Source organism: Balaenoptera borealis, assembly GCF_965194805.1.
Source record: "Balaenoptera borealis genome assembly, chromosome: 18".
In the NCBI taxonomy this organism is placed as follows: domain Eukaryota; kingdom Metazoa; phylum Chordata; class Mammalia; order Artiodactyla; family Balaenopteridae; genus Balaenoptera; species Balaenoptera borealis.
In genome coordinates this window covers 59,291,469-59,317,468 of record NC_138877.1, presented here as the reverse complement: position 1 = coordinate 59,317,468, position 26,000 = coordinate 59,291,469, and the positions used below count along the sequence as shown (strand labels likewise).

General features: G+C 35.5%; 1 pseudogene across 1 annotated transcript in view; it reads left to right on the top strand.

Moving 5' to 3' along the window:
• Positions 1-8,195: 8,195 nt before the first annotated feature.
• Positions 8,196-26,000, top strand: part of LOC309615489 (pantothenate kinase 3 pseudogene) — a 29,947-nt pseudogene continuing 12,142 nt past the window's right edge. The window contains exon 1 of the transcript in view: positions 8,196-26,000. This exon is cut by the window's right edge and continues 12,142 nt beyond it. The product of the transcript in view is annotated as a pantothenate kinase 3 pseudogene (transcript).

The window sequence follows — 26,000 nt, the reverse complement described above, 5'->3', positions numbered from 1 at the left end:
ATAAAAGAGTTGTACTAAGTTTTTATATACTCCAGATACAAGTTCTTTATCATATATCTGAGTTTGCAAACATTTTATCTCATCCTATGGGTTGTCTTTTCACTTCACTGATTGTGTTTTTTGAAACAGAAAGGTTTTCCCTTTTTTGGGTCCCCTGCATTTTCATATACATTTTAGAATCAGCTTACCAATTTCTATAAATAAGTCAACTGGGAATCAGATAGAGATTGCATTGAATCTGTAGATTAGTTTTGGGAGGATTCTAATCCATGAACATGAGATGTTTTTCCATTGAAATCGTCTTTGGTTTCTTTTGACAATGTTTTATAGTTTTCAAAGTATAAATTTGGAACTACTTTTGTTTGTCTTAAATATTTTTTCGGTGCTTTATTATTCTTTTTTGAATGGAATTTATTTCTGAGGTTTAGTATATTACCAGAATAAATTTTGATTTGATTTGACTATTAGATTTTCCTGAAACACAGTGATACATATAAATCTATAGACTAAACCCTTCCCTCTTCACACTTTTGAATGGTTTTCTCTCTAATTTGAGGATATCAGCTATCCATGTTTGATTTTATTGACTGTCCTTTTCTATAACCTTTATTATTTTATTGCATTTATTTTTCTTGTTCCTCTACATTCTGTGCACTCTTTTTTAAGCTCCACTCATTTCCAGTTTTCCTTTGAGTAAATTCCATACATTGTTAGGCATAATAAGCACTTATAATATTTATACTTGTAATATTGTAATAATAGTTCTGCTTTTATTTCAGATCCACAGAAGAGAGGGAAAACCAGATCCCTCACATCACAGAACACTGTTACCTGATGACCTTGCAACAAATTTCTCTTCATTTAATTTTAACCTTTTTCTTCAGAGCTCCTTATTTCATCCTATTGCACTCATTAAAATATAAAATGTGTCCTTAAATATATAGTATTATTTGATGTATCTGTTTTTAATTTTCATCAATGATATTATGCTATAAATTACCATCTATTTTGCACCATTTCACACAACACACTTCTCTCTTTTTTTCCCCTTTAAAACATTTACCAATGGATCCATTTTCCTAGTAATGGACATTTAGATTACATCCAAATATCTTCTACCACAAACAACACTATTATATAAATCTTGTTCTTTGATCATTATCAAATTTGTGAAAACTTGCTTGGGATATAAGTCAAGGAATGGAAATTCAGCCTTAGAGTATGTGCATATTAGTTTAATTAATACCAGATTATTTTCCATAATATATGTGCCAGTTTAAATGCTCACCAGCAGTGGGTAACAGTACCAGTCTCCCAACATGATCACCAATAAGTGTATTCTACTACGAAGTTTAAAAATTGGTCTTTGAGGCACTATCTTGCTTTAATTTGCATTTATCAACTTAGTACTAGTGACACAGAGAATCTTCATAAATAGCATTTAGTCATTTTCCCCCCACCTATTCCTAATTATCATTTCTGCCCATTTCCATAGTGTATTTCATGTACCCTCTTGTGACATGCCATCTGAAACATTTTGTCCAATTTCCTATATATTTGTTTGCCTTTTTCCTTATTAATTTACAGGATTCTAAAATGATGAATTTTTAAAACATTATATTCTGTTATATACATACACATATAAAATAAATGACTTGCAATGGGTTTAATTATTTGATAAGAATTTGAATCACACTGTAGTCTCTTTTACAACATTTCTGCTTCTCTTTCATAGTTAATTTAACATGGGGGCTTATTTGGTGGTTCAGAAAAAGGATCCTTAGGCATCCTTAGTTTTTTGTGGTTAACTAGTGACAAACAACATTATGATGACAATAACAATAACAAAGAATGAAACCATTTAAAGTCTAAGAAAATCTTCAAATTGTATTACCTACTCATGGATAATCATGAATTAACTATACATATTATGGTGTTGATATACAAAGTTCCCCACTGAACCATTACTTCACTCAGTAGTGCAAAGTTACTTTCGAAGTAGTATGAATTACATTCTACAGAGAGTTTCTAAAATAACAAGATTAACTTAGGAGTAACAAGGTTTTAAATCTTGGTTGGAACCATGAAATTCCTGTAGCACACTAAAAATGTAGTTTCATAGTCAATGGTGTACAACTACATAAATCATGAAGGTTTATGTAAGCAAAATAATATACATGGAATAGATTTTCTATGTCCAAGGTAAGTTACTTCTTGTGTTTGGACTGTATCTTCTTATTAAAACTTGTAACCTAATATATTGGTGCATAAAAGCATTTTGAAATGATACACTTTCAGTCATACATTGAATTTAAAAATGAAAACTTGTGACTAAAAAAATTCTATTGCACACTCCATTGATATTCTTCCTGTCATCTTCCTCGCCTTGTTCAGGGGGATCAGGATAGCTAACCACCCTTAGCTGAGTGGGGGTATTCTGAAATGTGATCAATCTTTAAAGTTTAATATCTTACAAATCCTAAGGTGGTTAATTCTATATATAATATTTTACCAATATTCAGATATGTAGCATTTAAACTATTTTTTGTTTAGCAACACATTCTTTGGACTCCAGAAATACTTACTGATTATTTATATATACGTCTGAAACTCGGGTGTGATTTAACAACCCACTTTGCTTGCTGCTTGTCACTGAACTGACACTTTCAGACATTCTTGCCTTCTTGCTTCTCTCAAACAAGTCTGAAATCATTTGTAATATACTTGATACTCTGTCTTTTTTGTAGTGCTTCACATATGCTATAAACATTTTGATACAGTTATAATTCAGCTTTGTTTGATGCTGAGATCATTCAGCAAATTTAATTAAAAATAACTTGCATCTATTGACCATCTATTACATGATAAGAACTGAGCTAATCTGCTGAAGTTACAAAGTTGAATAAGGAAGTCATTACTGATAAACATATAATCTTTTAACCAAATTAGATAACTAAATAGTAACTGTGGGGACTTCCCTGGTAACGCAGTGGTTAAGAATCCGCCTGCCAATGCAGGGGACACGGGTTCTATCCCTGGTCCAGGAAGCTCTCAGATGCCGCAGAGCAACTAAGCCCGCGCACCACAACTACTGAGCCTGCGCCCTAAAGCCCATGAGCCACAACTACTGGGCCTGTGTGCTGCAACTACTGAAGCCCACGCACCTAGAGTGTGTGTCCTACAACAAGAGAAGCCACTGCAACGAGAAGCCCATGCACCACAACGAAGAGTAGTTCCTGCTCATTGCAACCAGAGAAAGCCCACGCGCAGCAACTAAGACCCAACGCAGCCAAAAATAAATAAATTTATATTAAAAAAAATAGTAACTGTGGATAATGTACATATTACAAGTGCCAAGTCTAGGCAAAAATATCATATTTAGTTGAGTATGGATGGCTTAGACATGTTTATATGTTGTCATAACAAAAATATCTAAGGAGGCCTTCTACTTATAGCCAGAAACATGGAAGAGACAATCCAAAATTAGACTGACCCCAATAAAAATTGATCAACAGGATTATTTGACTGTAATATAATTTATCAATTGCCCACATGATGTCAAGTTGAAACACGGCAATCAATCAATCAATCAATAAATAGGTTTCTATCTCAAGCCTCCTAGGAAATGCATTCCATTACATCCAACCTAAAACAACACATCTGTGTCACTGAAAAAAAAAGTTAATATATTCATATTTTAAGAGATTTTGGTAACATTATGATAATATGAACAGCAAACTGCTAATTGAATTTCCTAGAGAATATAAAATGATCCTAAGTGAAAGAAATCACATTGTGCTGTAAAATGCAGAGGTAAAATCTGTTTTTCAAAAACAGAATTGCATAAGTAACAGGGTATCATGAAAATAAAAGCAGTACCTAAGGCATAGACAATGTAATATATCAGTATAAAACAGCGTTGTAGGTAATGAAATCTAGACACAGGACTCATGGTATACCACATCACTGAAGATAGGATTAGTGATGGCAACTCCATAAAGATGAAACCTACACTATTGAATTTACATTCAATATGATTCCATTTTCAGTTTTTTGCTTGTTTATTTTGTTGTAAATAAGAAGGAAACACATTCAGCTGTAATCTGACATCTCAGACTTCAGCAGTACAGATGTATTAAGTGGTTCTTTGTTTTGTTTTGCTTTTAGCTGTAAAATATTTTATAAATTAAGGGAATGCTTGTTCAATTACATCATTTTATGTATATGAAAATCTATATAAATACACATATATGAAAATATTTGTAAGGCACAAACCCAATTTAGTTGTTACTGATGTTATTACTTTCTTACAAAAATGTTGTATTGACCTGTATCAAATTTGTGTGAACTCACCCATGTACTATAGCATATAACTTAATACTTCTTGGAGAACATACACCTTTCTCACACACACACACATGAAATCTCGAAATTAATTTTTACATTAATTTAATAATTAGAAGACCTAAGTAAAGCAATGAGAACTAGAGAGAACTCGAGTCTGAACTGACAAAGGGTACCTTTTTATATATGGACTAAAGCGGAGAATAACAATGAATGTAGTTAAAAAAGTGAAGATTGTCTACCTCCTAGCATATAACGGCAATTTTGAATTAAAATATATAGTAATTCCATTAGTTACAGCATCAAAGTTATACTGATTTGTGTTTGATGAGAGAAAGAAGGAAAACCTTTCATTTTTTTTTCACCTGCTCATTTAACAAATGATATGTTCCCTAGAGAATAATAATGGGATAAAGGATGAGTTTACTTAGTGACGTATTTTTGAGGAATTACAGTCCTCTCACAGCAGAAAGAATAACTGGAGCAAAGGAATAGAAGCAGAAAACCAAAAGGTATATTTGACTCTCATAATCAGATGTTTAGAAGCTGCGTTCCCAGATGTAGACTTATTAACATTCACATGGTAGCAAAATCTATGACCAGCTCAATCATAAAAATACACAACAACAATAACAGATTCCTGTCCTCAGCAAGCCATTTCAAGAGATTGTTATCTGGTTCAATTACATACTGTTGTAAACAACTTACCTACAGCAAGAGCTGTGATTAAGGTCACACTACAAAATATCATGAAAACAAAATGCTCCATAAAGATAGTCACATCATTCTTGTTAGCATGAGAGGAACAAAATGCCTAGCTTATATACTAACTTTCCAATTTAATCCAGTTACCAAAATTTCCCACAGCCACTCTAATTCAAGAAAGTTGTAGTCCCTTCATGTTATGAGGAATCAAAATGCCCAGTGAGAGGTATGAGACACTGGGTATAGTTAAAGCGCCCATTCTCCTGAGATGTTGTCTCAAGAAGTGATGTCTGGGAATAAATGCAGCGGCCAGATAATTCATGTGTAGCACACTGGTGAAGTTTTCAAAACCATGCAATTTTCTTGTTGAAAAACATTCTTGGACTAATCATTCCTATAGAACTTACTAATTAGATCTTACGATGTTTACATTATGTTAAAACTTTACAATATGAAATAAGAAAATTTATCATGAAATTAAATCACAATATGGATTCACCAACATGACTGTTGTGATGAAATGTTTTATAATTATGAGTATGTTAATTATCCCTCTGGTCCTATCACTACATTAGCAACCAAATTAATAAATACATATTTTATTTAGTGAACCATGTAAACCAAAAGAAACTAGAGATGAAAACTATGCCAAGTTAAATCAAAGGAACAATCTGTAAGTCTTTCAATATACTTGAATTTGACACACAGTCTGCTCATACACCCATAACTTGCCACTCCAAGTTTAATGATTTATTCACATTTGTTGTATAAATCCATCTTCCTTGTAACAGAGAAGAACAAACCTAAGTCCATATCAAGTCTATTTCTTAGCTCTAATCTTTGTGCTCTGTTTCCTGTGCTTAAGTCATTCTGACTTTTCACCTTTGTAAAAGAACATTACCTATAGCCTCCAATATACATGATAGCCCTCTGCAGTTTGGTATCAGGGTTGCCAAGGAAAACACAAAGCAGTTAAGCACTGGATAGAACAATGCTTTAGTTACACAGAGAAGAGACAGCTTCAAAGGTAGGGGTAGGTCCCCCCCATGACCAGGGGGTCTGTTTTGGTGATTCACCTATGAGTACCCCCTTTCATGCCCCAGTGGAAGGAACCCTATCCTTCCCCCCCATGGAAGACAGATTTAACAGTGGGATTGGTCAGGTGCCATAAAACATACATGCTTTAAGCAAAGCCAAAATAGTACTCATTGAGCATGAAACAATAACAGATATTCCCATATGAAGCAATAAGGCTGGCATGGGCTCTGTGGGTGTTCTATCTCTTGGTAAGGAAGTGTTTCAGGCCCAAGTCCCATTCTTAAGAGGCTGAGTGGGAGTCAAGACTATGCACGTGAGACAGGCATTTGGATACGATGATTATGAGGGATAGTTTTTTTTCCCCTTCAAGGATGTTATGTTCTAGGTTAATTACAATAACGCAACTTTAAAAATAAGGTTCAACCTGGTAACAAATCTGAAAGTTATATAAATTGTTACAGTGACTTATAAAATGAAGGGGTCACAGATGGTAGAACTGAAGAAGAGTCTTCTTGAAGATGACGATCAACTTGAGCAAGAAAGGAGGAAGGGAGCAAATGGAGATGTGAGGTTAAAACTGGAAACCCTATGAAGGACACTCTCTTCATCAGCGTTTAGTAATGCTGTGAAAAGATACATGTCCTGAGAAAAAAAGTTTTCACTACTGTGTATGACAATTTCAGAGGCAGAATCAAGTTGTCATTTTTATTCTGTATTTTTATACTAATTGTAATAACAAACATTTCCAGCTGAAAATGTTATGTCGTCTGTCAGACTTGCATTCATTTTCTCCTTAATGCCTGATTCCAGAATGGCACTATCAGGTGTCTCTTTTTAAATGCAAATAATGTCACCATCTGAAGGTGAATATGAGGTCAAAAAATTTAAAAACACAACTAAAGTTAATTAAAGGTTAAAAACAAAGCATAGTGCAAAGCAATTATACCTTAATCATCTTTCACATCAACATAAAAATCAGACTGCTTTTCAAGTTCTTCTATTGTGCCTAGATATATATTTTAAGTTTACATGTGCAGAATGATTTCAATAGTCACTGCTTCAATCATTTTGGGGTTTTGGCAAGCTATTACGTCATATTTCATCAAGGAAATATTTTACTGGAGATTGTTTCCAATCTCATACCCTCCTTCTATGACTCTTCATTATTTTTTTCCAGTTTTATTGAGACATGCTTGACATAGCACTTTATAACTTTAAATTGTACAGCATAATGACCTGACTTACATATATCTCAAGATGATTACCACAGTAAGTTAACATCCATCATCTCACATAGATACAAAAAAAATAAAGATAATTTTTTTCCTTGTCATGAGAACGTTTAGGATTTACTCTTTTTTTAAAAAAAAAAAATTTATTTATTTATTTATATTTGGCTGTGTTGGGTCTTCATTGCTGTGTGTGGGTTTTCTCTAGTTGCAGTCAGCGGGGGCTACTCTTCGCTGTGGTGCAGGAGCTTCTCATTGCGGTGGCTTCTCTTGCTGCAGAGCAAGGGCTCTAGGCACGTGGGCTTCAATAGTTGTGGCACGCGGGCCCAGTAGTTGTGGTTTGCGGGCTCTAGAGCACAGGCTCAGTAGTTGTAGTGCATAGGCTTAACTGCTCCACGCCATGTAGGATCTTCCCGGACCAGGGCTCGAACCCATGTCCCCTGCATTGGCAGGCGGATTCTTAACCACTGTGCCACCAGGGAAGTAACTGGATTTACTCTTAACAACTCTCATATATATCATACAGCAGTGTAACTATACGCATTATGTTGTACTTTACATCACTGCTACTTATTTTATCTTATCATTGGCAGTTTCTACTTTTTGACCACCTTCATCCAATTCCTTCTTTCTCTACCCCTCCTCCTCCACTTTTGGTAATCATAAATCTGACCTCTTCTTTTCTATGAGTTTGTTTTAGATTCCACATATAAATGAGATTATATAGTATTTGTCTTTCTCTATTTTACTTCACTTAGCATAATGCCCTCAAGGTGCATCCGTATTGTCTTGAATGGCAGGATTTTCTCATTTTTTAACGGCCAAATAATACTGTATATATATATATATATATATATATATATATATATATATATATATATACACCACAATTTCTTTATCCATTTATCTGTCAGTGGACACTTAGGTTGTTTCCATGTCTTTGCTATTGTAAATAATGCTGTTGTGAACACGGGGGTGCAAATGTCTCTTCAACATAGAGTTTTTATTTCTTTAGGATATATTCACAGAAGTGGGACTGTTGGATCATATGGTTGTTCTAGTTTTAATTTTAGAGGGAACCTCCATACAGTTTTCCATAATTGTACCAATTTACCATCCTACCAACAGTGCACAAGGGTTCCCTTTTCTCCACATCCTCACCAGCATGCGTTATCTTCTGTCTTTTTGATGCTAGTCATTCTAACAGGCCTGAGGTAATAGCTCATTGTGATTTTGATTTGCCTTTCCCTAATGATAATTGATGTTAAGCATCTTGTCACATACATGTTGGCCATTCATATATCTTCTTTGGAAACTGTCTATTCAGGTCCTTTGCCAATTTTTAAATTCAATTGTTTTCTTGATATTGAGTTGTATGAGTTTATTACATATTTTGGATATTAACCCCTTATCAGATATATTGTTTGCAAATATTTTGTTCCCAAACCATAGTTTGGCTTTTCATTTGGCTGACTCGTTTGCTGTGCAGAAGCTTTTTAGTTTGTATAGTCCCACTTGTTTATTTTTTATTTTCTTGCCTGTGCTTTAGGTATCATATCCAAAAACCACTGCCAAGACCCATGTCAAAGAGCTTTTTTCTATGTTCTCTTCTAGTAGTTTTATTTTGCCTGGTCTTACATTTAGTCTTTATTTTGAGTTAATTTTTTTGAGTGACGTAAGACAGAGGTCTAGTTTCATCTTCTTACCTGTGAATGTCCAATTTTCCCAGTAGCATTTATTGAAGAGACTGTCTTTTCTCCACTGATTGTTCTTTGCTCTACTCTCAAATATTAGTTGATATATATATGTATGGGTTTATTTCTTGGGCTCTCGATTCCGTTCCATTGTTCTACTTCTATTTTTATGCCAGTATGATATTGTTTTAATTACTATAGCTTTATAATACAGCTTGAAATTAGAAAGCGTGATGGTCTTATTATTTTACGTTGTTTCAACATACCAGTAAAATTACCATGAATTTTGTAAATGATCTCCCAACCTCTAGGTTATTCTTTATTCTCTTTTAAAGTTTAAAATACTCATTTAAAATAATTCTTGGAATTACGAGTCAATGTTCAAAATGTGAGCAGGCTTATAGTTTTGTACTCTTTGTGAAAAGTATACAACTAAAGAGAAATGATAAAAAAAATAAAAACACTGGAGAGAAGGGGAACTTCATAAAACTCACATATTAAAATGGTAATATTTTTCATCAAAGTTTCACAGGCCTTTTAATACCTTCTTCTTATGAAGAGTAAGACTTATGTAAGACTCTTATGAAGAGTCTTACTCTGTAAAATATACACGTATCATGCATATACATTTCTTCTACGTTTGAAAAGTCTGTATCTGACTATAGAGTTAATTCAATATCTAAATATACATTTCCTGTTTCTTATCATCTCTCTAAATAAAACTGTAAGACTTTAGATTCCCCCCTTTCTTTTTCAAACATGGACCATCACATGATTCAACAATAAGATGAAATCATCATTAGAAATCAGTAAGAGCTTGACTCTACAATATGAACTTAACACACATGTATTTAAGCAAAACTGTTCCAATCTCAAACTATTCCCCTGAGATTTAGTCATATAATCTGGATTTGGAATCTAATAGTCTCTGAAACCACCAAACATTAAAATGTCCTACTGAAAATACTCCTGGTTTCCCAAAAGTATCACGCATTTAAGATATCAGAGCACAGTAGTCTAAAAAGAACATCACCCGCTTCAACATCTAAAAACTGCCACCTAATCCTCATTTATACAAAGGTTAAATGATCACAAATGAATACTTTAGGAAATATTTATCAGGTTCTGCTGATCCTCAGGTCGTCAAGCAGGACCTGCCCCATATTCATAGTTAACTATGAAGCAGTTCCATCTGCTGTTGTTGTCGCACAGTAGTTCAGTCTCAGATGTTTCATGTTATTCATTAACTAATACTTGCCTGAGCTTTTTTATCCCCCAATATTTGCTTAGCTAAGCAACTTCCATACATATCCAGACCAGACCATTTCAAAGTGAAGTAAAACCTTCATCAGCAAAACCCATGATTAATGACTGAACAATGATTCTACTGTTTTTCTAAACTAATTTTATGAAATTCAGAAAGATCAAGATACTTTAGAGAAAAAGCCCAGGATCTAATGTGGTATAAACAATCCATGTAGCTTTTTAAATATAAAGAGTAGTATACTACAAGCATTGTCAAATAGTCTCAATTAGGCCAGTGCTCTGGAAGTCTAATTTGTTTATACATATTAAGAAAACTACATTGTTAAAAAAAATATACAGGCTAAGGAAAGTCCATGTTAGGCCATGACCAGATACCAGTTTTTTGGATTTTATTTTCCCTATTTTTTTTTTTTTTGATGTGGACCGTTTTTAAAGTCTTTATTGAATTTGTTACAATATTGCTTGCTTCACGTTTTGGTTTTTGGCCGCGAGGCATGTGGGATCTTAGCTCCCCAACCAGGGATGGAACCCTCACCCCCTGCATTGGAAGGCGAAGTCTTAACCACTGGACCACCAGGGAAGTCCCTATTTTCCCTATGTTTTGTTTTTAGCAAAGGACTTCAGTAACAGACCTTGAAATAAACACTTTAAACTTCAACACAAGAGTGAACACTTTAAACTACAATACAAGAATGAACAAAATCCACTGGCCTTCTTGGCCTCAACATTTCCTCTTTCCAGAAGGCTCTTCCATTCACTTTCTACTCATGGCTTGCAGTGATCCAGTATTAAACTCCTGTCCCTTTCAATACCAACTGCTTTTCAGCTAAGACTCTAAGTCTCATTTCAGTCATTTTAAATTATTTAAAGGAAACTTGATTTAGGTATAACCGTATTAACCTGGGCAAAAAACAGTTACCACATCACTGCCGCTTTCTATATAAAGACTATCCAATTACTGCTATATCACAAATTGCTTCCAAAAGTGGTATTTTACATTCCTTTTTCCTTTCTAAGAAACTGGAGAAAACTATTCTCTTTTTTATCAAAAACTTCCTCTCTTCCCACTCAGTTCACCCCTCTATTAAAACAGTTTTCACCTACTGTGCTGTACTGGAACATCTTTGACTGCTTTGTTCTGTTCTGTTCTTCCTCTTCAAGTTTGCTTCTGTCGTTGACATAATCAGTCACACCCTCCCTGCTCCGCCTCCCACTGCTCCACCATCACCTTGTTCTTTTCTCATCTCCTCATGAACTTGAGTACCCCTTAGACACAGAGAAGAAAAAACAGGCTTAAGCAACAGCTTTTCATTGTAGTTAAGTATGATAGAACAACTCACACTTTACTTGTATAAAAACCTGTGAACTCAAAATAACAAGTACAATAATACTTACAAAGAGATACGATTATTTCACTGAAATAACATAGGCATTGCCTTTCTGATCAATATTATTTAGATTAAACTAAGAAGCCTATATAGCTGGGAAAATTAAACATATTTTTTTCTTTCTTGACTTTACTTTTAATTGGAAAAGTACCTCATATGCATTAATTGGGATTTAACTGCATAAGCCAAAATCCTGTAAAAATCAAGTCAGAGTTTTAAAAGCACCTAATAATAAAATATTCATATACAAATATTAAATATATGGCAGGGGAAAACTACGCTCCATTTTCAGACATAACCAGGAAAATTTTACTATAGTGGTTAATACTGAACATTTATTGGTAGGCAGTCTCTCTAAAATTAAGAGTTTATTAATCAGAGATTATACATGTATAATATTATATATGTATAATATTATAACTAATATAAACATCAGTTATAATAAGCACTACATTTCATTATAACTGAAGCCAGATGACTCATAGTCATACGTTGCAGCGGGAATCTATTTAGGTGTTAATTCTCAATATGTCTGGAACCATTTGGGTTATTAAATGTGTCCTTTAACTCATACATACTCAGTGTTAAGGGTTGAACTGTGTTTTATAATTTGATGTCCTAACCCCCAGTGCCTCAGAATGTGACATTATTTGAAAATAGGATTGTTGCAGATATCATTAGTCAAGATGAGGTCACACTGGAGTAGGGTGGGCACCGAATCCAATTAACTCCAGTGTCCTTGTTAAAAGGGGATATTTGGACATAGGCACAGGGGAAGAACACCATGTGAAGATGAAGGCAGAGATCAGGATAATGCAGCAGAAGCCAAAAAACGCCAAAGACTGCCAGCGAACCACCTAAGAGAAAGGCCTGGAATAGATTCTCCTTCACAGCCCTAAGAAGGAACCAATTCTACTAACACCTTGATCTCACACTTCTAGCCTCTAGAACTGTGAGACGAGAAATGTCTGTTGTTTAAGCTGAACGACAGGTCCTTAAGGTTCTCCTCAGCTTGACTAAATTTTAGACAGATTTCTTCCTGACTACAGGCCCCTGAGCTTCCTCATCTTAGCACATTTATTTTAGAAAACTTGCAATTATGTATTCCTTCCCTACCCCTTCGAGATGTAAATCTTCTCCCTTCTTCTTGCCACTTTCACAAGCCAGGAGTATCTTTCTCAAGTACCTGGGAGCCACCCTTTTGAAGTGTAAGCGCCAAGAATAAAGATAGGTTCTCACATCCCCAGCCTCTTTGGGGGAGTAGGAGTCAGACTTCAGAAAGTGCCAATTGGCAAACACCGATGACCAAATCACATTCACCAACGTACCCTCTACTGTCTTCTAGTACTTTTCCACTAGCTACTCTGGTGTGGAAAACGCTCCTGCTTTTTGTTTCAACAGAGGTGAGTTCAATCCCTCATCCTTACTGTGACAGTCCTGAATAGAGTCTGACTTGCCTGTTTCACTCTGTCTATGAAAGTTTCACTGAAGCAGCCACCCAGTTTGTGGTACAGCGGCTCTCGCAAACTAATACACTAAGTACTGCTATTGAATGTCTGGTAAATTAACAAGCCATAGAATAGCAAATGCTAGATTCAGAGTGAACTTGGAATGAGCAGGAATCCTATCTCTAGAATTTTATAGCTAATCCCCTTTAACTATAGTTCACACATATTTAAGAAACCGCTTTGGCAGCTATGAATATTGTAAAAAGATCATCAACTACAATGTTATATGGAGACAAAAAAGTTATGTAAAGAATTTGGGGCAGAGTTCAGCATCTATTTCTAATCTCAAAAAATGTATGTATATGCATATGCATGTTTATAAATCTTTATACACGTGTGTATATAACTATATATGCATATGCATATATACATTTCAGTCATTATTATTAAATATACATGTTCCAAGCTTTTGTGTAGATTTGGCCATGATTAATATAGTGTAAATTATATGTAAAAGCACTGCTTAATGATAATATGATTTTTAATTTTCTCTATGGGTGGATATTAATATATCCTTGAAACTTCACCTGCATGTAACTCTTCAGAGAATCCCTATCACAGAGAGAATAAAGTCAATGAATACAAATTCCTCCTCAGATACTTTTACAGCATCAAATCTCACTGCTCCTCAGCATTCTCTGATACTATGTAATTATTTGTCATTTTATTTTCCACAACATATTTTTCAGGTCATCCTTCTTTTACTTATGCTGTCCCCTTGCCAGGGAAGCCCTTACCACTTTTCCTCACCTGCTACACTCTTACTCATTTCTTTAGAGTCAACTCAGGCACCATCTCTTCTACCAAGTTCTCCCTGAAAGTAGAGGTTGGAACAATTGTCTTAACTGCTGTGCCCTGGGGTACTCTTTTGTCTTCCTTTACTTTTTTAATCACTTTCCACATTATATTCAAATGATCAGGTTACATACCTATAGCCCCTCAAAGAACTGTAAAATCCTTGATGGTACTGTCTAGCACTGATATTTAATAAATGCTCAGTAAATGTCTGTGGAAACAGAACAATCAACTCCTGCTTTTCCTAGGAAATGTATAGGTGAATGAATATTTTTATTCACTTACAATACTATCAATCATTGTTATTAAAGTTATATCCAAATCAATATTACCTACAAGATTTTAATACCCATCACTTGGAAACTTGTAATTTAATGATCAGTAACCAAACTACTGTTCCTATAAGAAGTAACTATTTTCTTCCCCTACAACCTTATAACTTTGTGAGAATACTCAAAACATTTCAGTTTATTTTCCAAAGTTCTTCTTTTCCATTCCTCTCAGGATTGCAGAAACTTTCAAACTGGTTGCAGCTGCCACTATGGGTTTCAGGGTGAAAATAAACCATTCTGTTTGTGGAAGAAAACAGAATGAGGAAAAAAATATAAAATCTTATATAGTATGCCATTCAAATCTTAGATATGTGACATGATGTCATATAGCCATAGTCTGATATACTAATACCAGTTGTCAAAGGCTATGTTGAACCCTGCTCACCCTTCTAACCTCTCACCCTGTGCAGCAGGACCACGGTGTAATGCATTAATTAGCATCACACACTAATTAAATTACTAAGGCTGAGATTTTCTTCTGGAGAAATGTTCCCAAGTAAATTGATGTTGCCAAATATATCCTCTGACTTTCTAACCAAGACACCACTCCCTCACATCAGGATAACTTGAACTGCTGCTTAGTGCTTGTCTTTGCCTTCTCATTTCCACTCCTATAATCCATTCTCCACACAGCAGTCAGTGTGGAATTTTACCACACAAATCAGATTGTTCCTTCCTCTCTTAAAAACCCTCTGGCTGCATTCCATTGCCTTGAAATAAAATCCAAACTTCTTCCCACAGCTAGAAGAGGGTACAGAGAAGACCCCTGCCTCATTCTCCCACCTAACCTCCTACACCTCTGCCCCTCACACACCAAACTGCAGTCTGTGAACCTCTTTCTGATACTCATATACACCTAGGTTATTTCCTTTTTGTGGCCTTTGCATTTGTTGTGGTTTCCTCCTTCTAGAAAAACCTGATACTAAATCTCCTCATGACTGTCTCCTCCTCATTATTCAAAATTCTAATCAGGGTGGGTGACTCCCAGTCTATAGCACATCTATGGTCACTTTTTATCCCTTTGACTGTGTTCCCAGTGAATGCAGGCAGTTGGACTTTAGAGATGGATCAAGAGTTCAACTGCAACACTACCCTACTGTGAAAAAAAAGAAAAAGAAAACGGGAATGTTTGTGTTTTAGAGCTTCTACTTCATCCCTTTGTTGGGTACGGTGGGCATTCATAGTAAGGGTAAAATTAGACAATGAATTTCACCGGGTCAATAATAAAAGATAAGAAAATAAAAGGGGAATGTGAGTGTATGTTTTCCACTAAAGGTGAATGATATCTTAAGTTGGTAGTCTTCGGCTACACACAATTACATGTATCAGTATGAATTAGAAACACAGTACAAACAGGCAGCACTAATGACAGTTTTAAGGCCATTAGACATTAGGTAATAAAAACTCCTTCCTCTGTTGATTATCATTTACATATTCTCTTACTACAGCTACATCCTTAAAACTAAATAAAAATAAACAAAGAATAAATATTAAGGGAGAAGGGTTGATTCATATAATATATAGTACATATTATATATATTATATAATACATAGTGGTACGTATACACACATATATACACATAGAGAGACATATATGCGTGCATATATATATATATTGCAATCCAACAAGCTGGAGAGGTACATGTTCATTACACTTTTCAATTACAGCAACTAAAGTGGCATATGGGTGACAGTTCAGCAGAGAACAGACAATTGCCTTGCTTTCTAGATCTGTAACTCAGAATATATATTAACTATCTTTAGCTTAATGTCTATAATAAGGAAGATGGACATTCAACAGCAGCTCCGACCAGATGATAATCTAATTGACATAAAGAATGTACAGGAGGAGGCACGCATCAAGGGAAAAATGCCCAACACTCTGAGAGGTACAACGATAGACCAAGTGGCCCTCGGATGCACTGGACCAGGAAAAGCAGGTTGATCTCTGATGCAAATATGATAGAGACAACTGAAGCCCTAGTATATAATGGGATTAAATACATTTACTTAAAAAGGCATTAAAGACATTTGCTTTTCCAACTCTGAAATTCTGAGATCCAGAGTTGAAAACCAAAATTGTTTCTAAAGGATGCATCTTCTGGTATAAAAATAAAAGAATCTCTGTAAGGTAAATACTACTCTTTACTAATTAAAACTCTCCAAGATTATCCTTAAGATGTGTGTTTCTCACATATATACATATATGTTTATGTATGTGTATGTATCTGTTTATGTGTGCATGAGTATTTGGTATATTTAAAATTATTCTAAATATTTTATCTTGATAGGACTATTTACTTTTTAAACTATAATGATTTGCAGGTGGCAGCCTTATTTATCTTCTGTGTTATAATACTTACTGTAGGAAATATGAAAGCTTAGTTTAGGTTGAAAGAAAATATCAGGCCATAATTTAATTATCACTTCAATAGATTTTATTGAAGTGGAAACAAAGCATACACTTATATTTGTTTTGTTAAATTGGTAAATCGATATCCTGCGAAATTTAATCCATTTTTTAATTTACAGTTATTCGTATTCCTAAGTGGGTATCTATTTTTCCAGAGGAAATCATTTTTAATATAGCTTGTGGAAAATTTAAGACTTTGTTCATATCCTCTGCTTAATGTGTATACTTCCAACTCTCCATAAAGAGAATAAAACTCTAATGGTTTTATTATCATATGAATTTAAAAATCCAGAAAACATTTGACATAAAGGTAAAAGAGAGAGAAAAATATTGGAAATATGACAGTTGTGTAGCTGTAATAAGTTCTCCTTTCTCAGAAAACAACCTGGGATTTATTATACAAGGTCATGACTAGAAGAAAAGATTAAAACTTGAAGCACCATTAAAATCTACAATAACTGCTCTCTTCCACTTTTATTTAAAGCCTTCATGATTGACACATTTTATTAGCTAGCTCCACGCCCTTAGCTTTGTCGTAGCAATTGCTAAATTAATTTACAAACTTCAGTCGACTTGTGTTTTTATAGCTGTCTCCCTGAATATCCTTCATAAGCAATACTAGAATTCCCCCCAGACAGAGCACTGCTGTTCAGACTTTAATTCTTCCCTTGTTAAATAGTTGTGTTCTTTTGATTGTACCAAAGGGCTAAAGGGTAAGCCTCCTTTCATATGTGCTATTTTGTCAACAACTGCTTCAGGAAGTTGTCAAATTGCAACGTGAATGGGATGGAACACTTACCTTCTATTGTGACAGAAGCCATTATAATTCACTGTACTCTATAATACTTACGTTATAATGTATTCATTGGCAAATTATTTAGACTCTAGGTAGGACAACAGTGATTCAAAGCAAACTGAAGATAGTTTGGTGTTTTACAAAGAAATGTTTATAAAAGAAATGTGGTTTCTGAATAAATCTAATAATTTTAGAAGAATATTTATCAGGGGAAGTCTGAAAAATTGGGTAGGTACAATAAGATACTTTTACTTTCTTACTAATATCGTTTACTATGGCAAACCAATTTTCTCTTAAAATAATCAAGTTTCTTAAATCATTTATTCTGCTTCAGATGAAACCTGATTTCTTTGAGATCTACGACAGGAGTATTTTTCTGAACAGAGGGAGGTGAATGAAGGAGAGTGGTTCAGATCTGATGAGAGAACTTTAATGTCAAAACAGGTTCTTCTGACAGGGAAGGAAAACTCTCCCCAATATGACCATGTGATTTTCCTTGTTGATTTTCCTTGTTGATTCCAAGGAGGCAAAAATGGACTTCAGTCCTTCATTTAGACACAAAACCACCACAACAGCTGCAACAAACCTGGTCTCATAAAACTATTTACACGATGCCTTTTCCCACGTTCTAAGTTAGACCACATATTTCTTAGGCTCATGTTTCTCGGGCTCCGGTGAAAGATTTTCTATATAGTCCTGAAAATCAGATTTGCGGTTTGGTATATTCATTTCTTGCTTTTAAGATTTCTTAAAACACAAGTTTAGTGAATACTGAAAAAGCTATTTCACATATACTATTTTCTCAACAAACCTATGTGCAACTCAGTCCTCAAAAATCCTACGTGTAAATAATAGATAAATTGGGCGGCGGCTCGGGGGACCTAGGCCTTTTGTTTGGAGCGGCGGCGGCGGCAGGGCCCCCTCCCGGGGCCCCCTCCCTGCTTCCCCTGCTCGCTCGGTCCGGCCGCCCCTCGCGGGGATGGGGGGCCGCCCCCTGGGCCGGGCCTCGTCTCAGGTGCCCCCGCCCCTCCCGGCCCGAGGGGAGGACCGGAGGCTGCCTCTCGCCCCTCGGGCCGACGCCATGAAGATCAAGGATGCCAAGAAACCCTCTTTCCCATGGTTTGGCATGGACATCGGGGGAACTCTGGTAAAGCGCTCGTATTTTGAACCTATCGATATCACAGCAGAGGAAGAACAAGAAGTTGAGAGCTTAAAAAGTATCTGGAAATATTTGACTTCTAATGTAGCCTGTGGATCCACTGGTATTCGGGATGCACGCCTTGAACTAAAAGATTTAATACTTTTTGGCCGGAGAGGGAACCTGCACTTTATCAGATTTCCAACCCAGGACCTGCCTGCTTTTGTCCAAAGGGGAAGAGAGAAAAACTTCTCAACACTACCCACGGTGCTACGTGCTACAGGAGGTGGTGGTGACAAGTTTGAAAACGGTTTTCGCACAGTTGGAAACCTCCACCTGCACAAACTGGATGAAGCTGACTGCCTTGTAAAGGGCTTGCTGTACATAGATTCTGGCAGTTTCAATGGACAAGCAGAGTGCTATTATTTTGCTAATGCCTCAGAACCTGAGAGATGCCAAAAGATGCCTTTGAGAGATGCCAAAAGATGCCTTTCAACCTGGCTGACCCCTATCCACTGCTGGTAGTAAACACTGGTTCCGGGGTCAGTATTTTAGCAGTCTATTCCAAAGACAACTATAAACGAGCAACTGGGACAAGCCTTGGAGGGGGTACCTTTCTGGGTTTATGTAGTTTATTGACTGGCTGTGAAAGTTTTGAAGAGGCTCTTGAAATGGCATCCAAAGGTGAGAGCACCCAAGCTGACAAGCTGGTCCGTGATATTTACGGAGGAGATTTTGAAAGATTTGGTCTGTCTGGCTGGGCTGTAGCATCTAGTTTTGGGAATATGACTTATAAGAAGAAGCGAGAATCTGTTGGTAAAGAAGATCTAGCAAGAGCTACGTTAGTTACTATCACCAACAACATTGGTTCTGTGGCATGAATGTATGCTGTTAATGAGAAAATAAACAGAGTTGTCTTTGTTGGAAACTTTACGTGTCAATTCTCTCTCGATGAAACTTTTGGCATATGTCCTGGATTACTGGTCAAAAGGTCAACTGAAAGCACTGTTTCTAGACCATGAGGGATGTTCTGGAGCAGTTGGTGCACTTCTTGGGCTGCCAAATTTCAGCTAAAGCGTCGGGTTTCTCTCTGTTAATAAATATCATTCGAGAGGAACTGAAAACCAGAGGTGTAATTACTGCATTATTTGTCACTGGGAACCAAAGGATAAAAGAGTAGCACTATTCCTCTTGATTTTTAAGTGTCAGAATGGTAAGCTGCTATATGTTGCCATATTAAAAAGAGAGCTCCAGTAATGTAAAGTATTTCTAAGTGAAATGCTTTCCCTTCTGTATATAGCCAGTGTTAAATCCTTAAATGCAGTACAGCCTCTGATGACTGAGCTTCCTCTGAAAAAGATCTTCTATTTATTTTATTTTATGTAGCCAACATTGCAGTACTGTATGTTCAAACATGAATCTTAAAGTCTCAGAAATGTTTAGCTCATGAAAATAACAGATTCTGAGTATTTGTTACAAGTCTTCTATGTGTGTTTTGGTTACTAGTAAGTGGACAGTAACACACCCTGTATCAAAACTTACTGAAATGGCAATCAAAGATGATCATTTTTATGTGATTTTAGAAATGTTAAAGCAATATTAATTATTCATTACTGCTGTTTTCCAAACATATCTTCTCCCAAAAAGCATGTTTATGTGATCTTTCCTCAGAAGTATAACCTTTTCCAATGCCATAATTTAATTGAAATGCTATTGTTAAACATTAGTCTGAATTTTAAAACGAATCCTAGAAAATGCACATAATTGGTGATACTGCATTTTTTGTATTTTGAGTTTATCAGACAGTACATTTTTAAATGTATTTTAATGGGAGGCTTACTTATTTGAAAGTCCATTCAGTAAGGTCCCAGGACTATTTGAATGGAGTATGGTTTATGTGTATTGGTAGGGTTCTGTGCTCTTGTTTCTATACCACATTTATCTTAGGCCCAAAGTTAGCCATTTCTGTTTAATTAGGTCTGAACCATCAAAGCTAAAGACTGTCTTCTACTGTGAACAGCAACAAAATCATTTATGCTAAATGGATGTTATGGAAATTTAAAAGACAAGTTGTTTGAAACTGGGGGAATCTGAGGCAGTATTGTAGAATTATAAAGGGATCAATGTTTTGTACATTCTGGTAATAAAAGCATTATAGTTCCAAAAAATAATAATAATAATAATAAATAAATTGAAGCTCATAGATATTAAGCCACATAGCAAGGTAATATACTGTATAAGTAGCAAAACCAGAATCAACACCGAACCTGGTTAATTCAAGACTTCACATTTTACTCAAAATACCATAAACTTTCTGTTAAGCTTCTGTATAAGATAAGAATCACCACACAGAAGCATGCTATGATTTTCACCTTTATTAATTTAGGTCTTTTTAGTTTTTGTATGACTTCTTATGCTATCAGCTAGGCCAGCTAACCATGATTCAATCGATGAACTTTAGGCAATGAATTAGAAAAAAAACTCCTAGTTTGATGCTTATATTGGAAATTCATTATATAAGAAAATCCAACACAACAGAACATTGTATTCACCAAGATATGCAGCTCCATTCTCAGAGTGCCTACTTTAGTACTTTTAAATAGTCAAGTACCTTGGGGAAAAAAGAAAACTATGTAAGAACTGCATATATATCCTCTATGTTCTATAGTAAGAGGTATATAAAACTTAACTATACAAAGATTCTGTAATTTGAAATCTAGGTGTAGATATAAAAATAGAAATAACTACATTATGAATTGCAATAAAAACCACAAATGATGCCTAAATCCTACAGAAATTTAGAAGGTAGAGGATTCCCTTCTATCTGAATTTATCTGAGAAGGTACTGAAAATGTATCTTAGAAACAATACATTATTTTTAGCAAAAATAAGCAGGATTGTGGAGATAGGAAGGCCTTTTACTCATTCAATAAAATCCAAATTTCTGGATAATAGAATTCTATATTAAAAATATTTTTTAAAGTAAATGTAATGTTGGAGTAGTTGCCTAAAATGAGTTGGCTTAGAATATCAATCCAAGGATGCTGGATTTTAGGTTTATTTTTAGTGTTTGCTAAAAACAGCTTTACTTTGGGAATATTATTCTTAGAGATATATGTAGTATGACTTGGGGAAAAAAAACAAAACTGATGATTGGAGAATATAACACGAAGAATAAAATGAGCTTAAACCATATTGGTAATGGTGGGAACAGGTATAAAGAAAGCACTGTTATTAGTTGGTGTCTCTTTCCTACTTACACAGAATAATATTGGAAAAGGAACCTAAAAAACAGTAGGGAAATTGGTCTCCTAGTATTATTGAGGTTCCCATCAAGAAATAAATCACACTCAAAATTAGAGAATTTGAGAACTCATTTACAAAGGAACTTGAGATAGGCAGAAAAATGCACCCCCTGCCCAAGATCTCCATGTCCTAATCCTTAGAACCAGTGAATATGTTACCTTAAATGGCCAAAAGTACTTTGCAGATGTGATTAAATCAAGGATTATGAAACGGGGAAATTATTTTGGAGTGTCCAGATGGAGTTAAATGTAATCACACAAGTCTTTGTAAGTGAAAGGGGGAGACAGGAGAGTCAGAGATGAGATGTGGTGAGAGAAGCACATGTCAAAGTAATAGGGAGCCAAGGGCCAAGGAGTGCAGGTAGCCTCTAGAAGCTGGAAAAGACAAGAAAACAGACTTTCCCCTAAAACATCTGGTAGGAAAGCATCCTTCCGACTCCCGGATTTTAGGACTTCTGACCTCGACCTCTAGAACTTTAAAATAAAAACTTGTATTGTTTAAATCACTAAGTTTATGGTATTCTGTGAAGCAGCAATAGGAAATGATTAAAGGATTCTATATAAGGTGTGTGTAGGGGAACTCCAAAGGCTAAGGAGGCAACAACCCAGAGTCGGAAGGACAAGAGAAGAGTGAAATGACCAGAACCCAAAGGTACTGAGTTGCACAGTGTCAGCCACCTTGTAAAGGAGTAGTGAACCTCTCTTGAAGGGTCAAACTACCTAAAGGTGAATTTGCAAGTTGGGAGCTAGGGGTATAAATGTACTACCAATGTCACTCTCCTTCTGTATCTGATCTCCTACGAGGGCTCCCTGTGGGATGACTCAAACTGGAACCAAGAAGGCAGGGGAACCTGCTGAATGGCATGAACTGCTGGGACTGAACACATGGTAGAGAAGAAAACGAAAAGATGCCTGACACATCTCCCTCTGGCACTTCTGCACACCCCCCCGCCATGTGTAGCTACTAGTGATAGGTCCACAAGTAAAGAATTCATCACTTCTAACTGCCCAAGCATGTATCGTCCAAAAACACATTTTCTGACCTTGCTCTTGAATCCTTTTCATTATTATTAGAAAAGGAAAGAAGCTATTGAGAACCTAAGAAAATATAATCTTGGAAATTTTCTAAATAGAGTGAAGGAATTGAAATAATAGCAATAAGACAGTATTAAAAATAAAATAAATAAGTAACATTTGGGGACTTCCCTGGTGGTCCAGTGGGTAAGACTGCGCTCCCAATGCAGGGAGCCTGGGTTCAATCCCCGGTCAGGGAACTAGATTCCACATGCATGCCTCAACTAAGAGTTCACATGCTGCAACTAAGATGCCCACGTGCTGCAACTAAACATGCTGCAACAAAGATCCCGAGTGCCACAACTAAGACCCGGTGCAGCCAAAATAAATAATAAATAAAATAAATAAATATAAAAAAGATAAGTAACATTCGTTGTGAGCTTAGATCTCCTAAGAATTGTGCTAGGCACTGTATACAACCTATATTTATGCCTCTAAATTAACCTGTGATTTAGATAATGTCCCATTTTACAGTGTTTTCAAGAGATTCAAATATTTATGTACCTTGTCCCAAATCACAGAGAGCACATGGAACAGGGGGAACACAAAGCCCATTTGCCTATTCCTCTCCTTGAAGTACGAGTTTATTTTCTACTTTATGAACTTGAGTTTTATATATACTCAATGGGTCTATTATACAAAGTTGATTTAAATATTCAGTACTTATAAGTTTCCATTTAATCATCTGATATGTTAGCAATGTGTCAAGTGAGCTGAACTACAGTGAAGGATGTAGGATTTCAAGGACACTTATTTTGCTTGCCAATGAACATAACGCATCTATTTGAATGCTTATAGACACAGTTCGGAAGAAGGATAAGGCATTTGATATGTTCCTCTGCCATAATAAACACTATTTTGCATCATTCCAGAGTGTAACTGATTCTAATATGTTAATTAATTGTAATCAAGTAAAACAACTTTCACTGTTAGAAAACTTATTTTTAATATACAACTAATACTATATGTACCACTTAACTCTCTTTGCTTTAATTTTCCAAGTATTTTATAAAAGTATCTAAGTTGGAATAAAAATTTGGACACTAACAAAACGTTAATAGGAGATGTGCAGAATGGCATTTATTTGAAATAAATGTTGTATGAAATGAATCATATGAATTGCTTTAGTAATGAAACAGTGTGAAGAAATAAATAATATTCATATAGCAAGTAAGATTATGATAATAGTCAAACGATGACTGAACATCCTCTTCAAAATACCTATAATCTTTTACTGATATTTGCTTGTTGAGGGTGTAAGAGTGGTAAATGCACGGACATGGATAAGTGTTTAAGACAAATTAATTTAAATATATTAACACCAAAAAAGTTCATTTGTAAATGAATTTATCCCATTCAAGTGCAAATGCATATCATGTTGATTATTATTTCCACACTCTGGAGCAAGAGGCAGTTTTAGGTATGCATATACGGACTGAAATAAAAGAGAGGCATTTTTAGCTATTATTTTTCTTCCATGACTTATGAATAATCAATAGGAAACCAACAATCTGAGTTTGGTCAATATGAACTTTTATTTTGAAGTATACTGGAGTATTCCAGATACTAATGCTACTTATAGCAGTAACTAATTTCAATCAGACATTTTATGGAAGTGGTGATAAAAAAAGGAGTAGATAATTTAAAAAATCTCAGTGTGAAGTACTACTTTAAATAGAACACTGCATAAACAGTAAAGTCAGGAGCTTTTCTGAGTCTAAAGGCAAAAGCAGCAAAATAGAACACCGTACATAGTGTAGTGTTTGTAACTGTAACTGATATGAAATACATACAAGGGCCATATACATGGAGTTATATTTTAAAATCTTCTGCAAAGACTCTTTTGCTTCAAGCCATTAAGTGGAGATCTGTATCAATATATTCTTGCAAGGTGGAAGTAATTCTACCATAAGCACAAAGGAACAAATATACTTAAATAAATCCTCAGTAATATTGGAGCAGAAGGCTGTGTAAAGTATTGCCCTGGTTCAGTTGAAAAAGGAAAACATTTATCATAATATGTCATTGTGAAGCCTAGGTAAAATTGTGGCATGGTGTGAGAAGTTGTGTCAACCAAACTACAACCATTTTTATAATTTATAGCTACGATCAAGATACCAATGTCTAGTAGTCCTCAAAAGTTCTGATTATTTCCTTTCCTCCAGTACACCTTGGTGAAAGGCTGCAGGTTCTTTGAGGAAGGCTAGGAGAAAGATTAACAGTACAAATTTATGTCAGAGTAGCAGGGTCCTTCCTCAAAAGGACCTCTAGGTCAGTAAACTGGCTCAAGTCTGAGAGTTGATTACGGAATCTTGACTGTTCTTGTGATTCAGGGTGAGACTTTTGTTTATTTGACCTAGAAATTTTCCTTACACAGATCAAGTAAGAGTTTAATAGGCTTCTTATCTACTTCACCTCTAGGAACACCATGATCGGCTAGGTAATAGGTCTATGTGAGTCAGACTATTCTGCTCTTTGCTTTGACTCTGCTGTCATTAGTTAACTATGCCCACCTTGTCTTTAGCAGTTGAGTGCTGCCACTTGGCTTCTGTCACCCTGAGATGCAATTACTCCCATTGCATTTCATTTTCCCAATTTGGTGACTCCAGTTCCCACTGTAAAGCCTGGACTACAGAGAAGAGAGAGATCTGAGCTCCTGAAGGATGATGGGGCTCCCCTCACAAACTTATTTCTCATAGTATTGGAGGAAGTTTATTTGTGTGTCTCTCCCAGTGTGGGTGAGTAAATCTTAAATGACAAATCCACTCTACCATTCCAATCTCCCTAAGCTCTGGAATCCCTCCCTCTACATTAAAGCAAGGCAGGTCTGGCATTTCCAACTCGCTAACTCTGAGCCACCTTTTGGTCCTGTTTCAGCCAACCAACCAAAAAACTGAGCCCTTTTTACCTCCCTGAGCTCCATCAATAACACAGAATCTTTGCTTAGTGAGCCCATCAATAAATTTGGCCTGACC